Here is a 15,351-nt window from a genome sequence, read left to right as displayed (position 1 = left end):
CAGGAAATGAAGAACTACCTTGTGAGGCCATAAAGAAACTTGCAATAGGTGAAGCGAGACCTCAAGAAAAGGATGATAAGGAAGGAACTTTGTGGATGACCAATGAGGTTGTTGATGTGGGTGCAAAGGTGGTGGGTGACAAATCCTCCACCCAAGCAAACCCATCAACCTCAAGTCATCCAAGTCTTGAAGAAAATCATCAATTCCAAAGGATGCCAACTATGGTAGAAGATGAGCACGAAAGTGTTAATGGTGAAGGGCCTCTTGATCAAGTGTATGATGAGGAGGAGCAAATACAAAGACAACCATCAGTGCCTCATCCTAGAGTCCATCATACCATTCAAAGGGACCATCCGATGGACAACATCCTGGGTAGCATCAGGAGAGGGGTAACAACTCGATCTCGTTTAGCTAATTTTTGTGAATTTTACTCGTTTGTTTCCTCTCTTGAGGCACTTAAGGTTGAAGAAGCATTGGGTGATCCGGATTGGATAATTGCCATGCAAGAGGAGTTGAACAACTTCTCCCGGAATGAAGTTTGGTCCTTAGTCCAAAGACCCAAACAAAATGTGATTGGGACAAAATGGGTCTTTAGGAACAAACAAGATGAACATGGCGTGGTTACAAGAAACAAAGCACGGTTGGTTGCCCAAGGCTACACTCAAGTGGAAGGACTTGATTTTGGTGAAACATATGCGCCGGTAGCAAGGTTAGAGTCAATTAGAATATTAATTGCCTATGCTACTAACCATGATTTCAAGCTATATCAAATGGATGTCAAGAGCGCATTTCTAAATGGACCACTACAAGAGAGGGTCTATGTGGAGCAACCACCGGGCTTTGAAGATCCAAAGAAGCCAAATCATGTTTACCTACTTCACAAGGCACTCTACGGGCTTAAACAAGCCCCTAGAGCTTGGTATGATTGTCTTAAAGATTTCTTGCTTAAAAATGGTTTTGAAATAGGAAAAGTAGACTCTACTTTATTCACTCGCAAAGTTGACAATCAATTATTTGTTTGTCAAATATATGTCGACGACATTATATTTGGTAGTACTGATGAAACTTTTTGTGAGGAATTTAGTAGGGTTATGACAAATAGGTTTGAGATGTCCATGATGGGTGAGCTCAAGTACTTCCTGGGTTTTCAAGTTAAACAACTCAATGAAGGAACCTTTCTATGCCAAACCAAGTACACACAAGACATGCTCAAAAAGTTTGGCATGGAAAAGGCAAAGCACGCCAAGACACCAATGGCTTCAAAGTGGTCATCTCGACTTAAATGAAGAAGGTAAATCTGTAGATCAAAAGCTTTATAGATCAATGATAGGATCTCTACTATATTTGTGTGCATCTAGGCCAGATATCATGCTTAGTGTGTGCATGTGTGCCCGTTTTCAAGCTAACCCAAAAGAGTGTCACTTAGTGGCTGTTAAGAGAATTTTGAGATATCTAGTTCACACCTAAAATCTAGGTCTCTTGTATCCTAAGGGCTCCTTTTTCGATTTATTTGGCTACTCTGATTCAGACTATGCCGGTTGTAAAGTAGATCGAAAAGCACCTCGGGGACTTGCCAATTCCTTGGGCGGTCCCTGGTGTCTTGGAGCTCTAAGAAGCAAAACTGTGTTGCACTTTCCACTGCCGAGGCCGAATACATAGCTGCTGGTGCTTGTTGTGCTCAGTTGCTATGGATGAAGCAAACTTTGAGAGATTTTGGCTGTGAGTTTAAAAGAATCCCACTACTTTGTGACAATGAGAGCGCCATTAAACTAGCCAACAATCCTGTGCAACATTCTAGAACCAAACACATAGATATAAGACACCATTTTCTGAGGGACCACGAAGCAAAAGGAGATATCGAATTATGTCATGTAAACACAGAAAATCAACTAGCCGATATCTTCACAAAACCCCTCGATGAGACTAGATTTTGCTTTCTTAGGAGTGAATTAAATATCTTGGATTCTCGTAACTTAACTTGAAAACGGACACACAGATTGTTTGATTCACTATTTTTTATTGATAGTTTTAAAGCTTTGTGATGATCTTTCAAAACTTGGTGAAAATGTTAAAATTCGAATGAATTTTAGTGCTAATTTTTTTAAAAATTTTTCACTTGAAGCTCACCTGGCTTGGCCAGCTGAACTTTCTAGTTCAGCTGGAGGAGGCCAGCTGAACTTCAGCTCAGCTGCTTTTAACCAGATTTTACCAGGACCATCCTGGCCAAAACCGGTTGAACCGGTAATGATGACCGGTTGAACCGGTCTCTGACCGGTCAGCCCAGGTCGGTCAGCGCAGGTCTGTCCGCGCAGGTTTGTCCGTGCAGGTCTGACCGCTGCAGCTTTTTCAGTCACGTAGTACCTTTTTCTGCCGCGCAGCAACGTCAGGCCACACAGAATCTTTTTTGGGCTGTCCGGTCACAGCCGAGCTGCAGTGTCAGGGCGCGCAGAAATTTTTTTTGGGCCGTCCGGTCACTTCCGCGCAGCAGTGTCAGGCCGCGCAACAATTTTTTTTGGGCCGTCCGGTCACATCTGCGCAGCTCCTTTTGACTTTTGTGGCGCTTGGAATCTCTGCAGCTTTAATTAATGCCATGTCGGGTCGCGTCAGTCATTTTTTGGAACACCTTTTCAGAATCCTACGCAGTAATTTTTCAGCTTTTATTGTTTGAAGAATCTGCTTTTTACTGCGCAGTCGCGTCAGAAATTTAAATTTTTTCGCATTTTCCCTCTGACCATTTCTGGCTCTCTGACCGCACTGGTTAGAAGCTGTTGAACCGGCCCATGGGGGGCAGTTGAACCGGTCCTGGGGACCAGCTCAACTGCCTATATATTTGTCGCTCCCCTTCTCTTCCCTCACTCCAACCATTCTCGCCTTAGTCTCTTCGCAGCGTTTAGAGCCTTCTCTCTCACTCACCTCAACCGGTTCACAGTTCCAAAACCTCTCCAATCATGGTGCGTTGTCGCAACCCTTCCGTGATTGAGTTTAGCAGCGACTCAGACGAGATTCAGGAGGAATCTCCCGTCCCCTCTCCTCCGCCTCGTTGCTCCCTCTCTAAGAGAGGACGCGGCTCTGGTAGGATGGATGGAGAGGGTTCTTCCATGCCCTCGCAGCCGACTCGCGGGAGGCGCCAAAAGGTTGGCGCCACTCGACCTCGTCGTAGCACGTCCTCCTCTGGATATGCTCCCTGCCAGGAGGAGGATGGGGCTTTCGACGACTTCATCGACCTTCCGGCGCCAGATGCACTCTACGTCACCGGTCTGCACATGCATCCAGCGAACGTCACCCGCGGTCCACATGAACCTCCTGTCGACTTCTCTCTGAAGGGAGTAGACACCCTTCAGCACCTGAGGTTCACCAATCCTACTCTCACTCCTCGTCATCCTGGTGTCCAGGACCCTCGGTTCTGGAATCTTTTCCAGGCTGATTTCTACAATTCTGTCATTTTATCCAAGAAGCACCTAGTCGTCAGGCATAGGTTTATAGACTGGGAGGGCTGTGAGAACATGGGAGATGATGACATGACGTCAGCTCTCCAAAACTTAGAGAGAAAGGGGTTAAGAAACATTATGACCATGGAATACCCCTGGAACGACGAGGTCGTAGCTCAGTTTTATGCCACCCTCTGGATCAAGAAAGTAGATGAGGAAGCCGATGGGTATGATTACCCAGTCATGTATTTCTTCATCCAGGGTAACTGGCACAAAGTCAGTTATCGTCATTTTGCCCACATTCTGGGCTTCTCTGATGCAGATATTCAGGGCAGCAACATGCGAGTGCATAACATTAGGCTGCCCATGCGGGAAGAGACTGAATTTATTCATGTCTCTAATGATCGGGAGTTCTGGACGACCGCCAACATGCATAGGTACTACAGGTACCTTAATTCTTTGTCCAGGATGACCGTTCTCCCGAAGGGTGGGAATCAAATGAACGTCCTTGGGGAGAGTTGAGTCTTCCTTCTCCTCCTTGCTCCCAACAGTCTCGCCCACATCAATGTGTTTGACATGATCTGGGCAGAGATCATCCGTGCTTCCTGGTCTCCTCTCAGAGGGTGTCTTCATGCACCCTTTATCATGAAGATGATCGAAGTGGTCACCCAGACCCACTTCGAAAAACCAGTCAAACACTCCCGCTACGTACCCTACTAGGTTGATTCCTCCAACCCAGCTGCTCGTACGAAGCGGGCTCCCTCAGGGTCTGGAGGCCCTGCCTCCTCTGCTAAGCCACCTCCCCAGCCTCCCCATCATCCATCTTCCTCTCGCCCCGCCGCTGCCTCGCATCCCTCTCCTAGCTGCGGATCTCCCATGCCACGTGCTCGTGGTCGTGGTCGAGGTCGTGGCCGAGGGATGGGTGCTTGCTTGGTCCATGGGTTTGTGGCATTTTTCTCTATGTGCCGCAACATTTCTGCTGATGTACATGAGGTGGCAAGGCGTCAGCGGGAGACTGACGACAATCTTCGTCGTCAAGCTTCCACTATGGGTATGCCCTTTGCCCCTCTCTCGCCTGACGTGCCTCTCCATCCTCCGCCCCAGGAGATCAATGAGTGGCACCAGCAGGCCTACGGGGTGCCATTTATGTCAGCAAACGACGAAGAAGAAGAAGAAGCCTACGTTGATGATCGTGAGCAGTTTGCCCCGCTTCCCTACCATGGGGATCCGGGTCAATCATCCTCTCACCCTCCGCCTCCCTACCCTGGTCCGGGACCCATTCCTGGTGACCCTAGGCCATCCGGCTCTGGTTACCATCACCACCCTCCACCTCCTCCTGATCATCGTACATCTTCGGCATCTGTTTTTTCTGCGGCTGATGAGCCACCTAGGGACTCCACATTCGAGGAGGACGTGATGAGGACCCTCTTCCCTGACTACACTTCATACCCTCCATCATATCCTCCGTCCTATCCTCCTCCTGGAGGATATTGATTCATGTATCCCTGTCTCTCTCTTTGTTTTTGGTACTTGTTGCCAAAAAGGGGGAGAAAATCCAAAACTTCTAGTTTGTGGTTCTTTTGGTTTTCTTTTGGATTATTTTTGTTTTGGCCACTGTTGTGGCTTCTATCCTCTTATCATTGTATGAAATAAAACTGCTGGGTTATTATTCAAAGTGATATGATGGTCTTTTGGCCATCATCTTTTGTCCTATCAGTTTGTAATGATTACTTTGCTATGAAGTAAAAATGATGTGTATTTAGAGATAGTCATGTGCATCACAACTCCTGTTATGACACTCTTGCACCCCTCGGATGGTTGTATTCAGTATGGTTTTTGTCACTATCTCTAAATGTGTTGCTCACATGACATATTATGTCAAAACATTGGATTCACAATCGTGCACACATTTAGGGGGAGCCATCTACATACAATCATTCAAAAGAAATTTTCTATTGCAAATGTATATCTTTTTGACCTTAATTGTTTTGGCATCAATCACCAAAAAGGGGGAGATTGTAAGTGCAATCAACCCCAAGTGAGGGTTTTGGTGATTTAATGACAAAACAAATAAGGGTACTAACAGTTTTTGTTCTCAGTGTATGATTAGAAAGAAACAGGAACTTAAGGAAGCACCAAGGACTTCATGGAACGGACGTATAAAAATTTATGTAAAACCTTGTGTTGCATGATGTAATTCTTCCTTATTCTTTTCCGCACAGGTATAGGTGTTTGCTATAGCTCAAGTCCCCAAATTCAAAAGCTATTTTTTGAAAACCAAAAATCACTTTAACATTATTTGGTTGACCATGGTTAGGGTTGAGAAACCTAAAGTGTTCTTGCTGAAAAGCAGCTGAACTTCTTCAACTGCAGCTGAGCTTTCCAGCTTAACTTAACTTCAGCTGTGATGAGCTTCTTCAGCTGCAGCTGAGCTTTTCAGCTGAGCTGGACTTCAGCTGAGTTGAACTTTCAACTCCAGCTGAACTTCAACTTCAGCTGTGGACCTCTTTGACCATACCCAGCTGAACTTGCCCCCGGGCAGCTGAGCTGGGGTTTTCTCTCCAAAACTCTCTGGTCTAGACCAGATGAACTGGTCCTGGGGGCAGCTCAACTGGTCTCTGACCCTCTGACTTCTGATCTGCAGTCTGCAAGTCCGACTGACAGTCAGGTCACCAGGGGTGTCAGGGGGCGGTTCAACCGCCCTAGGGGGCGGTTCAACCGGTCCTGACCTGTCTGACCCGCCTGCAGGTCAGTCTGCCAGTCAGTCTGGCAGTCAGACTGGCAGACAGTCTGCTGACCTGTCAGGGGGCGGTTCAACCGCCCTAGGGGGCGGCTCAACCAGTTTTTTGCGAGGTTTCTGGTCAAACGGCTAGTTTTTGAGCCATGACTATAAATAGAACCCTCTCTCTCTCTCTTCTTCAATGCGGCTGGACACTCACACATTTATTGATCACCTAACTTGAGACAAAGCACTCATCTCTCCATCTCTCTCACACTTAAATCTTCCTCAAGATTCAACCTTGTTGGAGGAGCTCTTGGGTGTGAGGTTTGTGCTTGTGCTCACGATTTGGGTTTCCTCTCCCAACTCTTTTTACAAAGACTTGAGCTTGTGCAAACCCCTCTTGTGCTTTCTTGGTGTTCTTGAAACCCTAGGTTTCAAGATCTTTTGAGGTTGCTTGGGAGTCTCCAAATTTGTGGACGACCCCTAGAAGTTTGTATCACCCGCTCTTTGAGCTAAGATAAGAAGAGATTGCCTTGACCTTTGTGGTCGGCTTTTGGAGGATTAGGGTTGAAAAAGACCCGGCCCTTTGTGGGCTCCTCAACGGGGAGTAGGACACCTTTGTGGTGTGGCCGAACCTCGGATTAAATCTTGTGTCTTGTGTTCTTGCTTGTTTTTAACTTGAGATATTTTTACTTGCAAGATTGACATAAAGATTTTTCCGTAGAGTTTATCTAGAAGTGAAATAGCCTTTACATATTCATCTTTTCATCCTAACTTAGCTATATCTTACTTCTCACAAGATCTCGCGAAATACTTTTTCGAGTAGATTTTAGTCTAAAGTTTATAAAACAGTTGGATTGGTTCAGAGTGGTTCAACTTGCCCACGTAGATGTTGAACCAGCCTGCACCAGTCGAACTGTGTATTTAACAATCTTTCGAAGTTTGTTGTGAAAATTTTCAGATTAGCCTATTCACCCCCCTCTAGGCTACTTTCATGATGTCACTCATTATTTGATATTAATGTTCCGGAAATGAAATTGGCATTATGATGTTAACCCGATGGTTAAACAAGATTATTTCATATTAATTGGAACATGGAGTGACCACCCAGGATAACAGTGCAACCACGAGTGCTATCTTTTCTCTGGCTTTGGTAATTAGCTTTATATGCTTAGTACCTAGCAACCTTACCTAAAATATGGGCAAGAGGGGGAGCGGCAGTGGTGGCAGCTCACGTTAACATGGGGACGTATTCTTGGCTAAGGTACCTCACCTAGAGGGCCTCCACACTGACTTTGGAAACCTTAGCGGGTTGCTTTGTATTCAGTGTATTTTGTGAAAGCCTCATAATGGATCCCTAGCCATTCACTTTGGTAGTGTTTACGGGTCTGATCAACCCAGGCTAGATGGGATACATGGCTTGTGGGTAAAGTTGTACCACCTCTTCAGAGTGTAAAACTGATATATCAGCCGTGCTCTCGGTTAAGAGCAGCCTGGACTCCTCACATGATAATTAAACTTGAAGATGGAAATAAATTGAGATCTGATGATCTGCCAATGGTTTGCTTAAGTGGTTTCACTTAAGTGTTTTTGATATACTCTTATATCTTTGTTTAAATGGGATACTTGGAATTCACACTTATTAGTATGACAGATGTTGTTAATAAAATGTTGACCAACTAAAATGCTTACTGCTCATCCTTAGCCCCACCTTGTTATACCTGCATTAATTTTTCCCCCACTTGCTGAGCCCCGACCATAAGTGAGCTCACCCTTGCTAATATTTTGATCAAAGGGTGATGCTGAAGACTTTGATGGAGATTTCAACGATGAATTCTAAGTCTAACGATGCGCCAGTCATCTTCCTGTGGGAGATTACCCATGTTATTTAATTCCGCCTTACTTCGATGTTGATACTTGTTAAAGATACAATGATTCAGATGATGTAATAAAGTATTCTACTCTCTTTACGCCTTTATTGCATTGTCTTTTGATATATTACACTGGTGACATCAACATATGTGTGGAAATGGATCTTGGCACACATATGCTATGCGCTCGGTTTTGCCCCCTGGAACCGGGTGTGACACTGTCACTTGTATATGGACATTTAGCATTAAAATGACCGGACTTACCACACCTGTAGCAAACCCTCCTTGAACGGTTGTTGTAATCTTTCCCCTTTCTTTGCTTGAGGATTTGCCAGAAGCTCTTGATGATAAGAGCCATTTTCTCATTGTCAAGCTTGGAGGCGACAATTGAGAGCCTATTTGGTGTAAGCTCTTCCTTTTTTTCTTCCGTTGCCTTGAATGCAACGGGTTGCACCTCGGGTGTGGAGGTGGCGCCTTGCTCCAAGTTGACAATGTATTTGGAGTCTTTGATCATAAGTTCAAAGCTCACAAACTTGCCAACAACCTCCTCGGGAGACATCTGCTTATATCTAGGATCTTCACGAATTAATTGTACTTGAGTGAGATTACGAAAGATAAGAGATCTTAGAATAACCTTGACCATTTCATGGTCATCCCACTTGGTACTCCCGAGGTTGTGTACTTGGTTGACCATCGTCTTGAGCCGGTTGTACATTGCTTGTGGCTCTTCTTCTTTGTTGAGGACGAACCGACCGGGTTCTACCTCGATCGTTTCATGCTTGATGATTTTGGTCACCTCATCTCCTTCATGCGCCGTCTTGAGGACGTTCCTGATTTCTTTGGCATTCTTCAACCCTTGTACCTTGTTGTACTCCTCCCTACACAAGGAAGCGAGGAGTATGGAGGTGGCTTGGGAGTTGAAGTGCCTTATTTGGGTGGCCTCATTGGAGTCGTAGTCCTCGTCGCCCATCTGTGGTGCCTGTGCTCCAAACTCAACAATATCCCAAATACTTTTGTGGACTGAGGTTAGATGCTACCTCATTTTATCACTCCACATACAATAATCTTCACCATCAAAATATGGTGGTTTGCCCAAGGGAACAGAAAGTAAAGGAGCGTGTTTAGGAATGCGATGATAGTGAAGATGCATCTTACTATACTTTTACGCTCTTGGCGCTTCGAAGATGTGGACTCGGCGCCGGAGGTTGAAGGTGATGAAGAATCAGTCTTGTAATAGACCACCTTCTTCATATTCTTTTTCTTCCTGTCACCCTTCCTATGTGACTTGATGGAGCCGGCGGATTCCTCCTTGTGCTTGTCGTCGACCTCCTTTGACAGAGTCCTTTCTTCATTCTTCTTCCCCAAAGATCCGAGCTTTTCCCTGGTGGCCATCTCCGTTTTGGCATGTTCTCCCGACATCACTTTGAGTTGTTAGACTCTAATGAAGTACCGGGCTTTGATACCATTTGAAAGTCGCCTAGAGGGGGGGGTGAATAGGCGAAACCTGAAAATTGTAAACTTTGAACACGCACTACACCCGGGTTTAGGGTTAGAAATTAATAATAGTGAATTCGGAGTGCGGAAGATAGTTCTTCTTGCTATGAGTTGCTCAATCAATGCGGATAGCTTTGGGAGCTAACTTAAAACAATGTGAGCAAGAGAACTTCTAGTGAGAGTGTAGAGGGAAGAAACAAATCAAATAGTGAAGGTCAACACAAATGGACACAATGATTTGTTTCCCGAAGTTCAGTTCCAAAGAATCTACTCCCCGTTGAGGAGGCTACAAAGGCCGGGTCTATTTCAACCCTTTCCCTCTCTCAATCGGTCACTTAGACCGATTGAGTGCTTCTTCTCAATCTCAGAGTCACTAAGACCCTGTAAGGATCACCACACAATTAGGTGTCTCTTGCTAGCTTTACAAATCACTCAGAAGGTTTAGAGAGAGATGAAGAAAGCAACCAAGCAACAAGAGCAACAAAGAAAACACAAATCACCCTCTCTCAAGTCATTAAACACTTTTGATCACTTGACTTGATTATGACACTTGGAGAGGATTGAAGGCTTTGAATGTGTTTTTGGAGTGTGTTCTTTGCTCTTGTATTGAATGTTGAGAGTGGGAAGCTTGGATGACTTGAATGGTGGTGGTTGGGAGGGTATTTATAGCCCCAACCACTATTTTAGCCGTTGGCTGAATTCTCTATCGACGGACACACCAGACAGTTTGGTGGTGCACCAGACACTCTACTGTTCATTGTCTGGTGAGTGCCACGTCAACTGACTGTTGGGGTTTGGAGCTGTTGACCGTTGAAGTCGTCTGTCCTTTTGGCACACCAGACAGTCCGGTGCGACCTGACATCGCAGACTGTCCCTGACCTCTAACGCTTCAGACTGCGATATAGTTCACCGTAGTCGACCGTTTGGCGAAATCGACCGTTGCTCCGTGGGCTCACCGGACAATCCGGTGATACACCGGACAGTCCGATGATTTTTAGCGGAGCAGCGCTGCAAATTCCTGAGAGTGGCCAGTTTGCTGGGCGTGCCAGCCTGGGCACCGGACACTGTCCGGTGCGCACCGGACAGTCCGGTGCGCCACAGGCTGGTGCAAGTCTGTTTTGCTCCTTGCTTCTAGAATTCCCCGAGGGTCATTTTCCTTGTGTGTGTATGTGAATTTTATGCACCTGAGAATATATCAACTAGAAAAACTAGTTAGTCCATAAGGTTTGTGATGGTCGTCAAACACCAAAATCGATTTTAAAAAATAGTTAAAGTTATTTCCCTTTCAATAAACTCAAACTACATCTTAATATCACTGCCCCTCAATTAAAGGTATGCATGAGACCTGCATAGGAGCACCATAAAATAAGTAAAAACACTACAAATACATTTTAATATTTTTTCAACACGAGAGCATTTAGTAACACAAGATTTCGACTTTCAAAAAACATTCAAAATTGTAATATTTTCAAAAAAAACCCCACAGATAGTCGAAGCTATCAGATAGAAAGTGCATCTTAGTTATGTTAGTTATGAAATTTATATAATGGCGAGTTGAGTGTTGGGGTTGGGGGGGGGAGGGGCAATAACATGTTGTAGCAAGTATGTTTCACTTGGGAAATTATATTTTCAGTCGAAAGAAATAATTATCAGATTCAGTAACCGTGGAACTCGAAGCAAGATTGGTGAAAATGAGAGTGAAGCTACCGACAATGACAATTGAGTAGCACCCTTGTACGTTGAGTTGTATGAGAAAATCAAGTTAAACTTGTTGAGGTCTGAGCATGTAAGGTCATATGTTGTAAACAGAACAATGTAGGCTTAGAGTCGTCATTTAGGGCGGGCAAAAGGAATGAACAAGGAGAAGAATGGTAAAACCTGAAGAAATTTGATTGGCTTGATTGTCCTCTTTGCAATAACCTCTATCCATATGTTTGGTTACCCGTATCATCTCGTCTTGAACCACCGTATGCGTTAACTCTATCTGAGTTCTTGTTTGGTTGCCTGCACAAGGGAGACGCAGACTGTATGAGCGGATGCAAAACAAGCCATTTTATAGCTATTTGGCTGCATCCACTCGTACGCAGAAAATTGCCGTATCGGGTCAGCCAGGGCCACCCGAGCCTCCGCGTTTAGATACAGGCATCCAATCAGGCGATATATGCTTCAATGCATCCCGCATCTTATTCCACAAGTGCTTAGTTCTAGTCATGATTCAGAAATGGTACTCTGTCTAATCACATCTCAACGAAACTGTCAAATGTTCGTGGAGAAAAAGTATCTGGCAAATTCCATTCTAAAAATAGCATTAAATATTAATTGTGCACTGAATGTTAATTAGCCACGTGTTTCCTTTTCCTTTTATCTATGGCGAATTTGATATATTTTCCATGAAAACTCAGAAAAGAGTCGCATATTCTACCCAGTAGATTTGTGCCATGCTAAATCATCGTTTGGTTTCTCTACATAGCTGTTGGGCAGCCGCTAAGACTGTCAACTTTGGTAAGGTTGCTGCGACCTTGTTGGATTAGAAAAAGAAAGCGTCGCGTTCAGAGTGCAGCTTGTCTGGAGAAAGAAAAGGTGGTTGCGGCATCAAAATCTGAGCCAAGTTCCTCTGCGCCATTATAGACAAAGGACGGCAATCGCATCTGTACGCTGAAAATGTTCCGTGGGGAGTTAGATCAATGGCTCGATAAGGCTATCTTCAGCACCCATTTATATACCTATATTCAAGCTACACTCTACCAACAATACGTAAAATGGTGTTTTGGTAATAATATAGGTGAATTGCTGGACACGGTCTAAATGAACATCACACAAAGCTCGATTTAGAGAACCAAGCACCGACAGACCAATGCGAAATCGGCAAGAGCAGAGATGTTGGTTGCACAGCTCAACTCATCATGCCTAGGTAGAATGTTACTCATGACACATGCTCCAAGAACCAGAAATCATGAAAAAAGTCCAAACTTGAAACAGCATGGAGGGATCCACGACAAGCATGGCGGGATCCGCCGCTGAGGAGGTGGCGTCTCTAGAGTGGATGATCATGCGGTGGGATTCCACTGCGTCAGCAGTGTCCTCGGCCGACGGGGATGGCCAGATGTTGTTCGACGGTGCAGCTAACCACGCTGAGGCGGAGCGGTTTCTCCAGGTGGTGGACGACCTCCACCACCTAGCGCCATCGTAATCGGACTTCGTCCGTAGCCCACACTGTGCCTCGACGACCTCCAAATCGAGGCGCTCACCGGCCTCAGCTCGCTCTCGATGGTAGCCTCGGGTATGGTGGATGGAAGGAAGAGGGAGGAGATGTGTTGACGCAACTCACAAAGGAAAGGAGAAATCCACGGCAAGAATGGTGGGATCCGTCGCGGAGGAGGTGGCAGCTGCAGAGTGGGTGATCATGCAGTGGGATTCCACTGTGTCGGCGACGTCCTCAGTCGACGGGGATGACCAGATGTTGTTGAACGGTGCAGCCGACCACGCCAAGCAGAGTAGTTTCTCCGGGCGGTGGACGACCTCCGCCACCTGGCGCTGCCATCGTGGGACTTCGTTGGCAGCCCGTGTAGTGACTCGACGACCTCTAGATCGAGGCACTCGCTGGCCTCAACTCGCTCTGGATGGCCAGCCTTGGGTACGACGGACGAAAGGAAGAGGGAGGAGATGTGGGGACGCAACTCACAAAGGAAAGGAGAGAGAGAGAGAGGTTGGCGTTGATTGCATTGGCGGCGTGAGTGATGAGGGAGGGGAGGGGTGAGGGAGGGAGTAAGGATGATCCAAATAATAGTGACCATTGGATATGAGTGATGAAAGAGAAGGAGGTTTTGAGGATGTTTTATTTATGGGTGTAATTTGTTTTGTGCACGTAGGGGAGGTTATGAGTGTGGGATGATTTGGTTGGTTGGATTTAGCAAAGTTTTAACTGGTGGATTATATAGTGGTATAGATAGGTCATTTGAATCGCTTCATCTATACCACTATATAATCTATCAGTTTAAATTTTACAAAACTCGCCCAACCAAATTATCCCCGCACTCATAACCTCTACTAAATCCATCAAACAAATTGCATCCAAACATAACCACCATTAAAACCAATGGTTTAGATCGTTGGGTAATCATCTCTCCCTTACTCAAATCCAGTGGACAAAATTATTTGAATCATCTCTCGTCCCTCATCCTCCCCATCTCCCTCCCACGACCCACCACTCCCAGCCTCCAACCGTGTCCTCACTGTCCCCCTCCCCTCACTCACACTACCGCCATCAACCCTCCCCTCACACTATCGTCGTCATCGAACCATCCCCTCCCCAAGATCGTAGCGTTAGCACGAGCTATACGCTAGTTAAAATAAGTCACATGTTATCTTGTATTTTACAACTGACGAGTGAGTCGTTATGTGGATATGACTAAAATGACCATAGAAGCTCTCCTATCATTGACGACATGTGACCAAAGAATCCAGATTAGGAGCAGTCAGTAATAGAGCCAGAAAAATTAGGGGGGGCTGAGTTAAACCGCTACAACATATAATCTCACTAAACCACACATAATAGACATATAATAGTTTGTACGTTTCAAATTTTAGGAGGGGCTTTAGTGGGGCTTCTGTGGGTCCCACCAACCCAAACCCTAGATCCATTCCTAGGAGGAGTTGCCTCCATTGGTCTCCAAATCAGAAAGCGAGGCTTCTGTCCATTGGACGCGACCGTCGTACAATGTTGTCGCCGGCCATTCCCTCCTAGGCCTTGGTCATGGCCATCATACTGTAATATGGCCGAAAGTATAATCTGGCTAAAACATATTCTAAATATTTTATGTGGCAAAACTATAATGTGATTTTTAAATATTTAATTGTGTTGTGGGATCTTATGGTTTCAAATAAATCTTTGCCCATGTCATAGCCTAAATGCTTGGATTTGTGTGAGTGAAAGCATGAATGCCTGATATTATGTGAGGGACATCTGACAGGTGGATATGGTTTGATATTGTGTGAGTGAAATCTAGATATGATGCTTGAATGTTGGATATGTGATAGTTGACTAGAGGGGTGAATAGGCAACACCTAAAAATTTAATACGTAACAACAACTAAATCCTAAATTAGAGGTTAGATCAATATAATCAATAATAAGAGGAGACATGAGAGGGAAGTTCTCTTGGACTTGTTGCTCTTATGAATATAGAATTTACTTTAAGAGTAACTCTAGTTATATAAATCAAAGTCCAATAAAAAGAACTTAGAGAGGGAGAGAGACGAGAACAAATTGAAATGAAAAGTAAAGAACACAGGAGACACATGATTTATTTAGCAAGTTCAGTTCTAAATTAAAGAACCTATGTCCATGTTGAGGTGTCTCAAAGGATGGGGTCTCTCTTGACCCTCTCAGGTGATCCACTAATCAAACATGAGCCCTTGGATCCACTAGAAAGAGACAGAATCTCTACAAGGTACTCCACAAAAGTCTAGAACCTCTCTCTAGCCTTTACAACAGAGTATCACCAAAAATAAGAGCAAAAGAAACATGGCAACAACACCAAGAAAGTAGATCACCCAAGCACACTCTCTCTAAAATCACTATCACAACTCAGAAGTGGTGTTTGGATCTCTCGAAATGGCATGGATGTGTTACACAAGTGTATGGGAATGTTGTTCAACTCTAGAGGTAATTAGCAACTCTAGTAGGCTGGTTGGGGGTATTTACAACCCCCAAAACTCCCAATTAGCCGTTGCTAGAAATATGCTCTTTCCTTGAGGGCACCAGACCTCCAATAGTAACCTCAATCAACGGCATTGCCTCTAACCTTGCCTTCCGCGGACTCACCGGACCACGCCAC

The sequence above is a fragment of the Zea mays genome, chromosome 4 (genome assembly GCF_902167145.1).
Source record: "Zea mays cultivar B73 chromosome 4, Zm-B73-REFERENCE-NAM-5.0, whole genome shotgun sequence".
NCBI classification, from domain to species: Eukaryota; Viridiplantae; Streptophyta; class Magnoliopsida; order Poales; family Poaceae; genus Zea; species Zea mays.
This window is presented reverse-complemented; position numbering follows the sequence as displayed.